Source organism: Pan troglodytes, chromosome 10, assembly GCF_028858775.2.
Source record: "Pan troglodytes isolate AG18354 chromosome 10, NHGRI_mPanTro3-v2.0_pri, whole genome shotgun sequence".
NCBI classification, from domain to species: Eukaryota; Metazoa; Chordata; class Mammalia; order Primates; family Hominidae; genus Pan; species Pan troglodytes.
The window spans coordinates 63,250,188-63,263,167 of NC_072408.2; the positions used below are offsets into that span (position 1 = coordinate 63,250,188).

The 12,980-nt window shown below is 43.3% G+C and overlaps 1 protein-coding gene and 1 pseudogene across 14 annotated transcripts in view; one reads left to right on the forward strand and one right to left on the reverse strand.

Annotated features, from left to right (window-relative positions):
- The window catches only part of BICD1 (BICD cargo adaptor 1), a 276,282-nt gene that overhangs the window by 145,800 nt on the left and 117,502 nt on the right, over positions 1-12,980 (reverse strand). The gene's annotated exons all lie outside the window — the stretch shown is intronic.
- Positions 8,262-9,020, forward strand: LOC107967542 (WW domain-binding protein 2-like; annotated as a pseudogene).

The following is a 12,980-nucleotide window of genomic DNA, read 5'->3' on the forward strand; positions in this document are numbered from 1 at the left end:
CTTCAACTCAAAGTCACAAGCTGTATTAGCCCCTAACAAGAGCCCAAGGGACAAAAGCCTGTCCCTTGAAACTCTGAAGCATTGACTTCTCCTCTCCAGCTATGAAAGTCCTAGCCTGAAGGCATCTTCTTCCAATACAAAGTCGTTTCATCTACATTTGAAGATTTGTTATTTGGTGAAGCCAGCTTTACCAATGATCTCAGCTAGATCTTCTGGATAACTTACTGCAGCTTCTCTATCAGCACTTGCTGTTTACTTGCCCTTTTATGTTATGAAGATGGTGTCTTTCCTTAAACCTCATGAACCAACCCGTTGGCTTCAAGTTTTCCTTCTGCAAGTTCCTCACCTTTCTCAGCCTTCAGTGAATTGAAGGGAGTTAGGGCCTTGCTCTGAATTAGGCTTTGGTGGCCAAGCACAGTGGCTCACACCTGTAATCCCAGCACTTTGGGAGGCTGAGGTGGGCGGATCACGAGGTCAGGAGATCAGATCGAGACCATCCTGGCTAACATGGTGAAACCCCGTCTCTACTAAAAATACAAAAAAATTAGCCGGGTGTGGTGGCAGGCACCAGTAGTCCCAGCTACATGGGAGGCTGAGGCAGGAGAATGGTGTGAACCCAGGAGGCAGAGCTTGCAGTGAGCCGAGATTGTGCCACTGCACTCCAGCCTGGGCGAAAGAGCAAGACTCTGAAAAAAAAAAAAAAAAGAATTAGACTTTGGCTTAAAGGATGTTATGGCTGGTTTGATCTTCTATCTAGAACCACTCAAATTTTCTGCATATCGGCAATGAGGCTGTTTCACTTTCTTATCATTTGTGTGTTCAACAGAATAGCACTCCTCATTTCCTTCAAGAACTTTTCCTTTGCATTCACAGTTTGGCTGTTTGGCACAATAGGCCTAGCTTTTGACCTATCTAGGCTTTCAACATGCCTTCCTCACTAAGCATAATCATTTCTATGTTTTGATTTAAAGTGAGAGATGTGCAACTCCTCCTTTCTCTTGAACATGTAGAAGCCATTGTAGGGCTATTAGTTGGCCTAATTTCAATATTGTTGTGTCTCATGGAATAGGGAGGTCTGAAGAGGAGGAGAAAGATGGGAAATAGCTGGTGGGTGGAGCACTCAGAACACATACAACATTTATGGATTAAGTATCAATTAAGTCTTTATTATTATTATTATTTGAGATGGAGTCTTGCTCTATCGCTGAGGCTAGAGTGCAGTGGCATGATCTTGGCTCACTGCAACCTCCGCCTCCCCAGTTCAAGCGATTCTCCTGCCTCAGCCTCCCAAGTAGCTGGGACTACAGGTGTGCGTCACCACACCCAGCTAATTTTTTTGTATTTTTAGTAGAGATGGGGTTTCACTATGTTGGCCAGGCTGATCTCGAATTCCTGACCTCACGATCTGCCCACCTCAGCCTCCCAAAGTGCTGGGATTACAGGCGTGAACTACCACACCTGGCCTCAATTAAGTGTTATATGGATGCAGTTCATGCCATCCCCAAACAATTACAATAGTAACACCAAAGACAGTGATCACAGATCACCATAACAGATATAACGATAATGAAAAAGTTTGGGCCAGGCGCAGTGGCTCACGCCTGTAATCCCAGCACTTTGGGAGGCCGAGGAGGGCAGATCATGAGGTCAAGAGATCGAGACCAGTCTGGCCAACATGGTGAAACCCCGTCTCTACTAAAAATACAAAAAAATCAGCTGGGTGTGGTGGCATGCACCTATAGTCCCAGCTACTTGGGAGGCTGAGGCAGGAGAATCACTTGAACCTGGGAGGCGGAGGTTGCAGTGAGCCAAGATCGCACCACTGCACTCCAGCCTGGGTGGCTGATCGAGACTCTGTCTAAAAAAAAAAAAAAAAAAAGAAAAGAAAAAGTTTGAAATACTGTAAGAATTACCAAAATGTGACACAGTCATAAAAGGAGCATATGCTGTTGAAAAGAAAATGGTCCCAGTAGACTTGCTCAATGTAGGGGTGCCACAAACCTTCAATTTGTAAAAAAACCCCACAATATCTTCCAAGAGCAAGAAAGCAAAGCACAGTAAGACACAGTATGCCTGTGTTTAATTTTGTGGCAACTAGGAAAAAAAAAATAGCCATAAAGGATCTTTTCAGAGATGATAATGAAGAAAAGGTTGTGAAACATCATTTCATTGGAACGCACGACCAACAAAAGACTAATTCAAAGATGATACAAGATTTTTATTCCTCTTCAGGCCTAGTTTCATTATCATTAATTGTTGAGGGCAAGAGAGCAGGTGTTATCCTGACAGGTTATTTTACATCCTTCATTCTAACTACTGAGTTAACTATCCAAGAAAGCTTGTGGGCCACCTGTTTTTACAAACCAACCTCTACCCCATTCTTAGACAGACACACTCTCCTGTAAGCTACAATAAGACACATGAGTAATTCTGCCTGTAAATATTGTCACTCTGTTAATATGTATGTTTTCAAAGGACTGTAGGAATATTGTGTGCCAAGCCTATCAGGAAACAAATTTTTTTATTCTAGATGTCTATAATCTACTGTAGGCTGGAGAATAGTATATATTGTGATAGCCTCAGAAGAGATGTTTAGGCTGGCAACAGTGGCTCACACCTGTAATCCCAGCACTTTGGGAGGCTGAGGCAGGCAGACTGCTTGAGCCCAAGAGTTTGAGACCAGCCTGGGCAACATGGGGTGATCCTGTCTCTACAAAAAATATAAAAATTATTCAGGTGTGATGGCACATGGCTGTAGTCCCAGCTACTCAGGAAGCTGAGGCAGGAGGATTGCCTGAGTAACCTCCACTCAGGAGGTGGAGGTTGCAGCAAGCCAAAATTGTGCCACTGTACTCCAGCCTGGGCAACAGAGTGAGAGACTCTAACTCCAGAAAAAAAAAAAAAAAAGAAAGGAAGAAAGAAAAAAAAGTGGTGTTTAGTTATAATTCTGCTTTTCTTTCTTTCTTTTTTTTTTGAGACGGAGTTTTGCTCTTGTTGCCCAGGCTAAAGTGCAGTGGTGCGATCTTGGCTCCCTGCAACCTCCGCCTCCCAGGTTCAAGTGATTTCCTGCCTCAGCTTCCCAAGTAGCTGGGATTACAGGCATGAGCCACCACACCTGGCTAATTTTGTATTTTTAGTAGAGATGGGGTTTCTCCATGTTGATCAGGCTGGTCTTGAACCCCCGACCTCCGGTGATCTGCCCGCCTCGGCCTCCCAAAGTGCTGGGATTACAGGCGTGAGCCACCACGCCCTGCCTAATTTTGCTTTTTAAAAAGCTGTCTTAGTGAAACCAAAAATATATCAGAAAACTATTTCTAAAAAAGTACTTTTAATGTTCCTGAACAAGTGGTGATATGGAAGCTGGCTAACTAGGTAATCAATATATAGCCTGCCTTATGAGATGCATAGTATTCTAACTTAATTCAAATTGAAAGTTAAATTTGGATCTACTAATACAGCTAATCCAGTTAGGTCTACAGTATTTGTTTTTAAAAATATTTTTGTTGGATATGCATTAAAAAGTGTAATTTGAGGTATATATAAAAATTCATTACTATATCACTAAGCTCATTCATTAGGTTGCTCAAGTATATGTTTCCTATAACCTTCAAGAAGTTAAGTCCTGAGTAGATTCTGGTATCCTTGATTTTTAGATTAATCTGTAAATTCCCTTAGGAGAATTAAATGCCTGAACAGAATCTTAATCAGGCTAGACCTGCCAACTGGGATGTTCTTTGGAAATAGAGGTCAAGACGTAAAAAAAAGATTAAAATTGTCCAGTAAGCATCCCAGATGGAATGCTGACTATGCATTACTTCCCCGCCTACCAGGCTACACAAGGAACAAAACCTGAACTTAGGGTGGGAGAAAAAGTTTGAAACCAAATTGAGCTATTTTTAGTCCAAGAATCAATATGTACAAAATGGATTGTGCACAGATCTTTATTCTTATGGTCCAAGAAGTAGAGAACTGGTGTTTGACCCTACTCAGAAGATAGGAAAGGGGAGGGAGGGAGGGAAGGAAGGAAGGAAGGAGGAGGAAGGGGGAAGAACGGGAGGGAGGGAGGCAAGAGAGAGGACAGAAATCCTTATATATATGCTAAGTACACCATACGAGTTCCGCATTTTAAAAAGTAGGCTGCTTTCCACTGCTTATTTTTAAATGGTGAACAATAACAGATAAAAATGTAATGACCTTGAAAAACAGTAAAGGGAATGTGTAAGCTTACTTTTTTTTTTTTTTTTTTTTTTTTTAAAGACAGAGTCTTGCTCTGTCATCCAGGCTGGAGTGCAATGGCACAATCTCAGCTTACTGCAACCTCCTCCTCCTGGGTTCAAGCGATTCTCTTGTCTCAGCCTCCAGAGTAGCTGGGGTTACATGTGCCCGCCACCATGCCAACCTAACTTTTGTATTTTTAGTAGCGATGGGGTTTCACCATATTGGCCAGGCTGGTCTCGAATTCTTGACCTCAAGTGATATGCCCGCCTTGGCCTCCCAGCAAGATTACTTTTAAAACATAATTTTTTTAAACCTATGTCAGTGCCAGAGTTGCCATTTCTACATTATGTCCTGGGCAACGCTCTCTGCCATTTTCCATTTAATTTTCCATTTGGCACTGGCTTAATGACAGGCTACTACACAAGAGGTTGATGTCACTGTCATATCAGGCCAGAAGTTTCAGCCCCTTCTTATTGTCTAATGCAGAAATAAAGCAGTCATGGGGAAAGGATTCCCTATTTAATAAATGGTGCTGGGAAAACTGGCTAGCCATATGTAGAAAGCTGAAATTGGATCCCCTCCTTACACCTTATACAAAAATCAATTCAAGATGGATTAAAGACTTAAACGTTTGACCTAAAACCATAAAAACCCTAGAAGAAAACCTAGGCAATACCATTCAGGACATAGGCGTGGGCAAGGACTTCATGTCCAAAACACCAAAAGCAATGGCAACAAAAGCCAAAATTGACAAATGGGATCTAATTAAACTAAAGAGCTTCTGCACAGCAAAAGAAACTACCATCAGAGTGAACAGGCAACCTACAGAATGGGAGAAAATTTTCTCAACCTACTCATCTGACAAAGGGCTAATATCCAGAATCTACAATGAACTCAAACAAATTTACAAGAAAAAAACAAACAACCCCATCAAAAAGTGGGCGAAGGACATGAACAGACACTTCTCAAAAGAAGACATTTATGCAGCCAAAAAACACATGAAAAAATGCTCACCATCACTGGCCATCAGAGAAATGCAAATCAAAACCACAGTGAGATACCATCTCACACCAGTTAGAATGGCAATCATTAAAAAGTCAGGAAACAACAGGTGCTGGAGAGGATGTGGAGAAATAGGAACACTTTTACACTGTTGGTGGGACTGTAAACTAGTTCAACCATTGTGGAAGTCAGTGTGGCGATTCCTCAGGGATCTAGAACTAGAAATACCATTTGACCCAGCCATCCCATTACTGGGTATATACCCAAAGGACTATAAATCAGGCTGCTATAAAGACACATGCACACGCATGTTTATTGCGGCATTATTCACAATAGCAAAGACTTGGAACCAACCCAAATGTCCAACAATGATAGACTGGATTAAGAAAATGTGGCACATATACACCATGGAATACTATGCAGCCATAAAAAACGATGAGTTCATGTCCTTTGTAGGGACATGGATGAAATTGGAAACCATCATTCTCAGTAAACTATCGCAAGAACAAAAAACCAAACACTGCATATTCTCACTCATAGGTGGGAATTGAACAATGAGATCACATGGACACAGGAAGGGGAATCCCACTCTGGGGACTGTTGTGGGGTGGGGGGAGGGGGGAGGGATAGCATTGGGGGATATACCTAATGCTAGATGACGAGTTAGTGGGTGCAGCACACCAGCATGGCACATGTATATGTATGTAACTAATCTGCACAATGTGCACATGTACCCTAAAACTTAAAGTATAATAATAAATAAATAAATAAATAAAGCAGTCACAAATTAAAAGAATTGGTACCATTTTGAAGCTGTGTCCAAATGATGTTCAACATTTGGATTCCGGGAATATTTAAATATGCTTTTTTTGGAGGAGGGGGTAGGGGGCAGGGTCTTGTTCTGTCACCCAGGCTGGAGTGCAGTGGTATGATCACAGCTCACTGCAGCCTCAACCTCCCGAGTATCTGGGACTACAGGCACACGCCACCATGCCCTGCTAATTTTTGTATTTTTTGTAGAGACAGAGTTTCGCCATGTTGCCCAGGATGGTCTCAAACTCTTGGGTTTAAGTGATCCACTCACCTTGACCTCCCAAAGTTCTGGGATTACAGGCATGAGTCACCATGCTCAGCCTAAATACGCTTTAATTTTTGAAGTTTTCTCCCAAATATTTGGGATTATGGAGATGCCTGTCCTTATCATCTCCCCAAAATAACCTCAAAAAGGCTAAAGATATTTTTGAATAAAGAGCAACTGACATCATTTTGTGAACTATTAAAAAGCTATTACATTATTTCTCATTGACAAATATAATATCACTTTCCAAATCATGGAAAAAATTATTTCCAGTCCTTAAAAGAGAAATTAAATGTCCATGCTCCTTAAAATAATGCTTGCATTTTATGACCAATCAATATTCACTGGTTCTATGAGCAGATGGGATGACAGCAGTCATCATGATAATTTCACAGATGTACATAATGCACCTTCCTTTAACAGAAACCTGACTCTCCCTTGGGGACACTGTTTCCCCTGCAACCCTCTGAAGTGCTATTTCACTCCCACGCCACTGGGCCTGAGACAGATGCCCCTTTTGCTCCACATGGCTGGAAGGTGAGGTGAGACAGATGCCGCTTTTGCTCCACGTGGCTGCTTTCAGAGCATTCTCCTTCTCTCCTCTCTAAAAATTCTGTGCTTTAAACCTCATGTCATCAGATTCTATCATCCGCTATCTAGCACTGTTACTGTTACCTACCAAACACCAACTCATTCCCCTTCATTTCTCATTGCCATTGCCATCATCTCTAGAATTTCTGGTCTTAATTCCTGGCATTCTCAATACCCACACAGATGATCTCAATTCTTGAATTCCTATTTATTTATTTGCTTATTTATTTATTTATTTATTTATTTATTTGAGACAGGGTCTCATTCTGTTGCCTAGACTGGAGTGCAGTGGTGTGACCTTGGCTCACTGCAGTCCCGAACTCATGGGCTCAAGCAATCCTTCCATCTCAGCCTCCTAAGGTGCTAGGATTACAGGCAGGAGCCACTGCATGGGATTATAGGCATGCACCACCACGCCCGGCTAATTTTTTGTATTTTTAGTACAGATGGGGTTTTGTCATGTTAGCCAGGCTCGTCTCAAACTCCTGGCCTCAAGTAATCCGCTCGCCTCAGCCTCCCAAAGTGCTGGGATTACAGGCGTGATCCCAGGTGCCCCGCCAGGATCCAAAATGTATACCTCCATTCCCAGACCTCTCTCCCAAGCTCTTAGCCCTTATCACCCACTATTCACTCAACATCCACAGGTGGACCTCTAATAGAAATTTAAAACTTAACATGTTCGAAACTGAACTTCTGACCTTCCTTCCTAAAATGTGCTTCATTTGAAGGTTTTCCCATCTCAATTGATAACTCCATTTTTCACGTTGGTCAAGCTAAACCCTCAGACTACAGTTCTTTTCTCATGCCTATCTCTCATTCTCTACATTCAACCCATTAGAAAATCCCATTGGGGCTACTCTCAAAAATTATTCAGAATATGACTACTTTTCACCACTTCTACCCATCATCCTGGTCCAATCCACCATTTTTGCATATCTGGATGACTGCAGTAACCTCACATTCCTATCCTTGCCTCAATAAAGTCAGGTTCCTCCTCTGCCCAGCACCTTCCTGTAGCTCCTCATTTCACTCAAGATAAAAGCCTAAATCCTTTCAATGGTCTATAAGGCCCTACACGATCTGGCTTCCTGTTACCTCTCTGACTTCATGACAGTGTGTATTGGTGAAAGGATAGACACACAGATCAATAGAGCAGAATACAGATTCCAGAAATAGACCTACACAAACATGGCCAATAAATTTTGACAAAAGTGCAAAGGCAAGTCAATGGAGAAAGAGTAGTCTTTTCAACAAATGGACAATTGGACATTTATATGCCAAAAAAAGGAACCTCAATCTAAACCAACTCCTTTATGCAAAAACGAACTCAAGGCCCTGCATCGAGAGTCTTAGGACCCCTTTCCAAGAGACTATGGTGCTCAACAAGAATCACTCAAAGGGTGGCAGAGTGATCAAGAACACCAAGAGCATCCTAATGTCCTACGTCCATGTGGAACTTACATTCAATGACATGAAGAATGTGCCAGAGTCCTTCAAAGGGACCAAGAAAGGCATCGTCTACCTTACCCCTTACCGATCATCTTTCTGTCCAAGAAGAAGAACTCCATGAAGCCTTCGTGATGCCTTTTCACCTGATGAAGGACTGTGAGATCAACTAGCCTGTTTGCTGCAAACTACTTCAAAAGAACAGTGAAGGGTGAAGCGGGAGATGGCTGGGAGGGCTGGGGTTCATACAAGTTAACCTTACAGCAGTTTGGACAATGAATGCTCCAGGTGGCATTTCAAGCCTCCAGGGGCGAGACCCCCAATGGAGGCTACGGGTACTCTTACATACCCAACAGAGCCCATGTCTTTCCTCTGCCAGTTGCCAATGGAATGTACCTTTGCCCTCCTGGCTACCCCAATCCACAGTCCCCATCTGAGTTCTATCCAGGACCTCCCATGATGGATGGAGCTATGGGATGCCTGCAATCCCTGCCACTGCCCTATCTGGGCTCATGGAACCTCTGGTCAGTGGCCCCATTGGCCCCTCTGCTCTGGCAGCCAAAGCCAGAGCCACAGAAGCAGTTGTCAGTGCCAGGCAACCCACACAACACCTACATACCTAGGAACCAGCCTCTGCCACTACACTATTACAGCCCCCTCCTCTGAAAATAAGAAGACCCAGTAGACCCCTTCCCACCTCCCTGTTTCCCACCCTCTTTGCCCATTCTTACCCCTCCCCTTGGGGCAGCATCGGAGGCTAGGGGAGGCGATGGAGGGCCTTGTTCCTCCTCCAAATCCGACTGTAAAGTTACCAGCAACTGGTGATGAAGGAAGAGAGAGGCCCCTGGCCCCCAGCTTTCCACACTAGCTCAGAATCCAGGGCACTGCTCAGCCGTGCTCCCTGTTACCATCTTTAGGGCTGTCCTCTGGGGCACGGGTGTCCCCCTTGTTCTATTTTTGCTCTAGTAGCTTTACATGGAGGAGGCTCTCCAGCCACCTCCTCCTTCACAGTCCATCCAGCTCCCTTGGTCTGGCAGCCACTTTACACTCAACCTCCTGAGCTGTGTATCTTCCCCGAGGACCTCCCCAGGCCCTCCTCACATGCCTTCCCCTGGTCTGTGCCAAGCTGTGGGAGGCCAACATCCAGAAACTGTGAGCCCACATTCCCTTCCCAGCCAGGATCCAGCCCCAGGCACACTGGCGAAGAGCTCCAGGGGTTGGGTGTTATCAGGAGCAAGGTCACCGCAGCTGGGGAGGAAGCACCTGTACTTCCCTGCTAGTGTTTCTGGGATTTCTTTCCTATGGCTTTTCTCCTCTCCCTTCCATCTAGAAGGGGCTTCTCAACTGGGACAGGAGAATGCATGTCTGTCCCATCATGGATTTGAGGGCCACTAGGTGGGCTGGGAGAAGGGTCGCTGAGGCCTGGGTCCTGGCCTGGCCCTGTGGGATGCCCATGGCCTGCTGGCCACTCAGCCTGCACTCTCCCTTTAAGCTTCATGCCCGGTTGGTGATATGCTCCCTGGATGCACAGAAATTTGCTCTCATTTTTTCCCAGACTAAGTGTGAAGTGAGGAGATGGTTATTTAAAGAGAATTCTCTATTTGACAAAAATCCAGTTAATATATTAATATAAAATTTAAAAATAGGTCAGGTGTGATGGCTAACGCCTGTAATCCAAGCACTTTGGGAGGCCGAGACAGGTGGATCACCTGAGGTCAGGAGTTTGAGACCAGCTGACCAACATGGTGAAACCCTGTCTCTACTAAAAATACAAAAATTAGCCAGGCATGGTGGCATGTGCCTGTAGTCCCAGCTACTCAGGAGGCTGAGGCAGGAGAATCGCTTGAACCCAGGAGGTGGAGGCTGCAGTGAGCCGAGATCATGCCACTACATTCCAGCATGGGTGACAGAGCGAGACTCCGTCTCAAAGCAAACAAACAAAACAAAACAAAAAAACTTACCTAGGAAAAGAAACACCCAATTAAAAATGGGCAAAAGTCTTGAAAAGACACTATGCCAAAGAGAATATATGGAAGGCAAACAAGCACATGAAAAGATGTTCAATATTCTTAGTCAATAGTGAAATGCAAATTAAAACCATAATGAGATATCACTACACACCTATTAGAGTCGCTAAAATTTTAAAAATACTGTCAAGGCCGGGCATGGTGGCTCACGCCTGAAATCTCAGCATTTTGGGAGGCTGAGGTGGGTGGATCACCTGAGGCCAGGAGTTTGAGACCAGCCTGGTCAACATGGCGAAACCTCGTCTCTACTAAAAATACAAAAAATTAGCCGGGTGTGGTTGTAGGTGCCTGTAATCCCAGCTACTCGGGAGGCTAAGGCAGGAAAATCACTTGAACCCGGAAGGTGGAGGTTGCAGTGAGCTGAGATCATGCCATTGAACTCCAGCCTGGACAAGAGCAAAACTCCGTCTAAAAAAACAAAAACAAAAAAAAAGAACTGTCAAATACCAAGGGCTGGAAAGAATAGGGGCAACAGGAACTTTTACGCATTGCTAGTGGGAAAGCAAAATGGTACAGCTGCTCTGGAAAACTTAACCATACACTTACCATATGACCTAGTATTCCCACTCTCTTAAGTATTTACTCTAGAAAAATGAAAACTTCACGAAAACGTAAGTGTACATGAATGCTTATAGAAGCTCTAGTTATAATCACCAAAATCTGAAAATAACTCATGTTCTTCAGTAGGTGAACTGATTAATGCAACCACAATGTATCTATACAGTGGAATAATACTCAGCAATAAAAAGGAACAAACTATTGACACATGTAACAACTTATATGAATCTCAAGGGCATCATGCTGAAAGGACCCAATCTCAAAAGGTTACATACTGTTTTATTCCACTTATATGACATTCCTGAAAAGAAAAAAATAAAACAAAACTATAGTAATAGAGAATAGATCATTGGTTATCAGAGGCTGAGGTGGGGGTGGCTCTGACTACAAAGAGTAGCACTGACCAAGGGAGATTTCTGAAGTGGTGAAACTGGTCTACCTCCTGATAGTGGCTGTGGCTATATGAATCTATTTACAAGTTAAAATTCATGGAACTGGCCAGGCGCAGTGACTCACACTTGTAACCCCAACACTTTAGTGAGTGGATCACTTGAGGTCAGGAGTTCGAGATCAGCCTGGCCAACATAGTGAAACCCCGTCTCTATTAAAAATACAAAATTTAGCCAAGTGTAGTGGTGCACACCTGTAATCCCAGCTACTCAGGAGGCTGAGGCAGGAGAATCGCTTGAATCTGGGAGGTGGATGTTGCAGTGAGCCGAGATTGCAACACTGCACTCCAGCCTGGGTGACAGAGCAAGACTCCATCTCAATAAAATAAAATAAAATTGATACAACTGTATACACACACACAAAAATTCTATGAGCCTGAATTGCAAACTAATCCTTACAAACAAACCCACTTTGTTAATCTGATATTCCCCAAAAGCATAATCAAATCACAATTATTCAAAAATGAATTGTCTATATTTTGTTAAGACTTTGCTTTCAAATTCCCAATGGCATTAATAGACATATTTGTTTACTGTAGCTCAGCAAGTATTAGAAAGAACTTTTCAACCAAAAGAAATAGAGCTCTCTCCTGTGGAATCGCATATGCGCTGCAAGTTTGTTGAGAGAATTAAATGCAATAATGAACGTAGTAAAATGCTAAGCTTCATACCTGGCATATGGTGAGCTCAATAAATGTTAGCTATGGTATTATTATCAGTTATGTAAATCAGTTAAAAACAACAACAGTTCTTCACTGTTTGGTGCACTGCATCATTCCAGAGAGGTATGAGGTCCATTCCCAACAAGTATGGAGAGGAGAAGAGAGACAGGAACAGGCCAGGAAACAGAAAACTTCCCAGCTAGAGCCAAGCCATGCCTTCACAGAAGTGTCAGCTTCACTCAGCTATGTGTAACCACAGCTCCCAATGACCAATTACTCAGAAGGAAACATCAGAGACTGTAAGGAACACTTTGGTTTTTACTGGATACATTAAATGTGCTCACTTTGTGTGTCTGTGTCACATTTTGGTAATTCTTGCAATATTTCAAGCTTTTTCATTATTATTTTATCTGTTATATTGACATGAACCACATCCATATAAGACAGCAAACTTAACCCATAAACATGTGTGTTCTGACTACTCCACTGACCAGCCATTCCCCATCTCTTTCTCCTTGGGCCTTCCTATTCCCTGACATAAGACAATATTGAAATTAGGCCAATTAGTAACCCCACAGTGGCCTCAAAGTGTCCAAATGAAAGAATCGTACTTTCAAGGAAAGGAAGAAATGATTAAGCATATGCCAAATTAGCCAAGTTAAGTTAGCTAAGTTAGCCAAATTGTGAATGCAAAGGAAAAGTTCTTGAAGAAAATTAAAAGTGCTACTCCATTGACACATGAATGATAAGAAAGCGAAACAGCCTCATTTCTGACATGAAGAAAGGTCTGGATAGAAGATCAAACCAGGCCGGGCGCGGTGGCTCACGCCTGTAATCCCAGCACTTTGGGAGGCCGAGGCGGGCGGATCACGAGGTCAGGAGATCGAGACCATCCTGGCTAACACGGTGAAACCCCGTCTCTACTAAAAACACAAAAAATTAGCCGGGC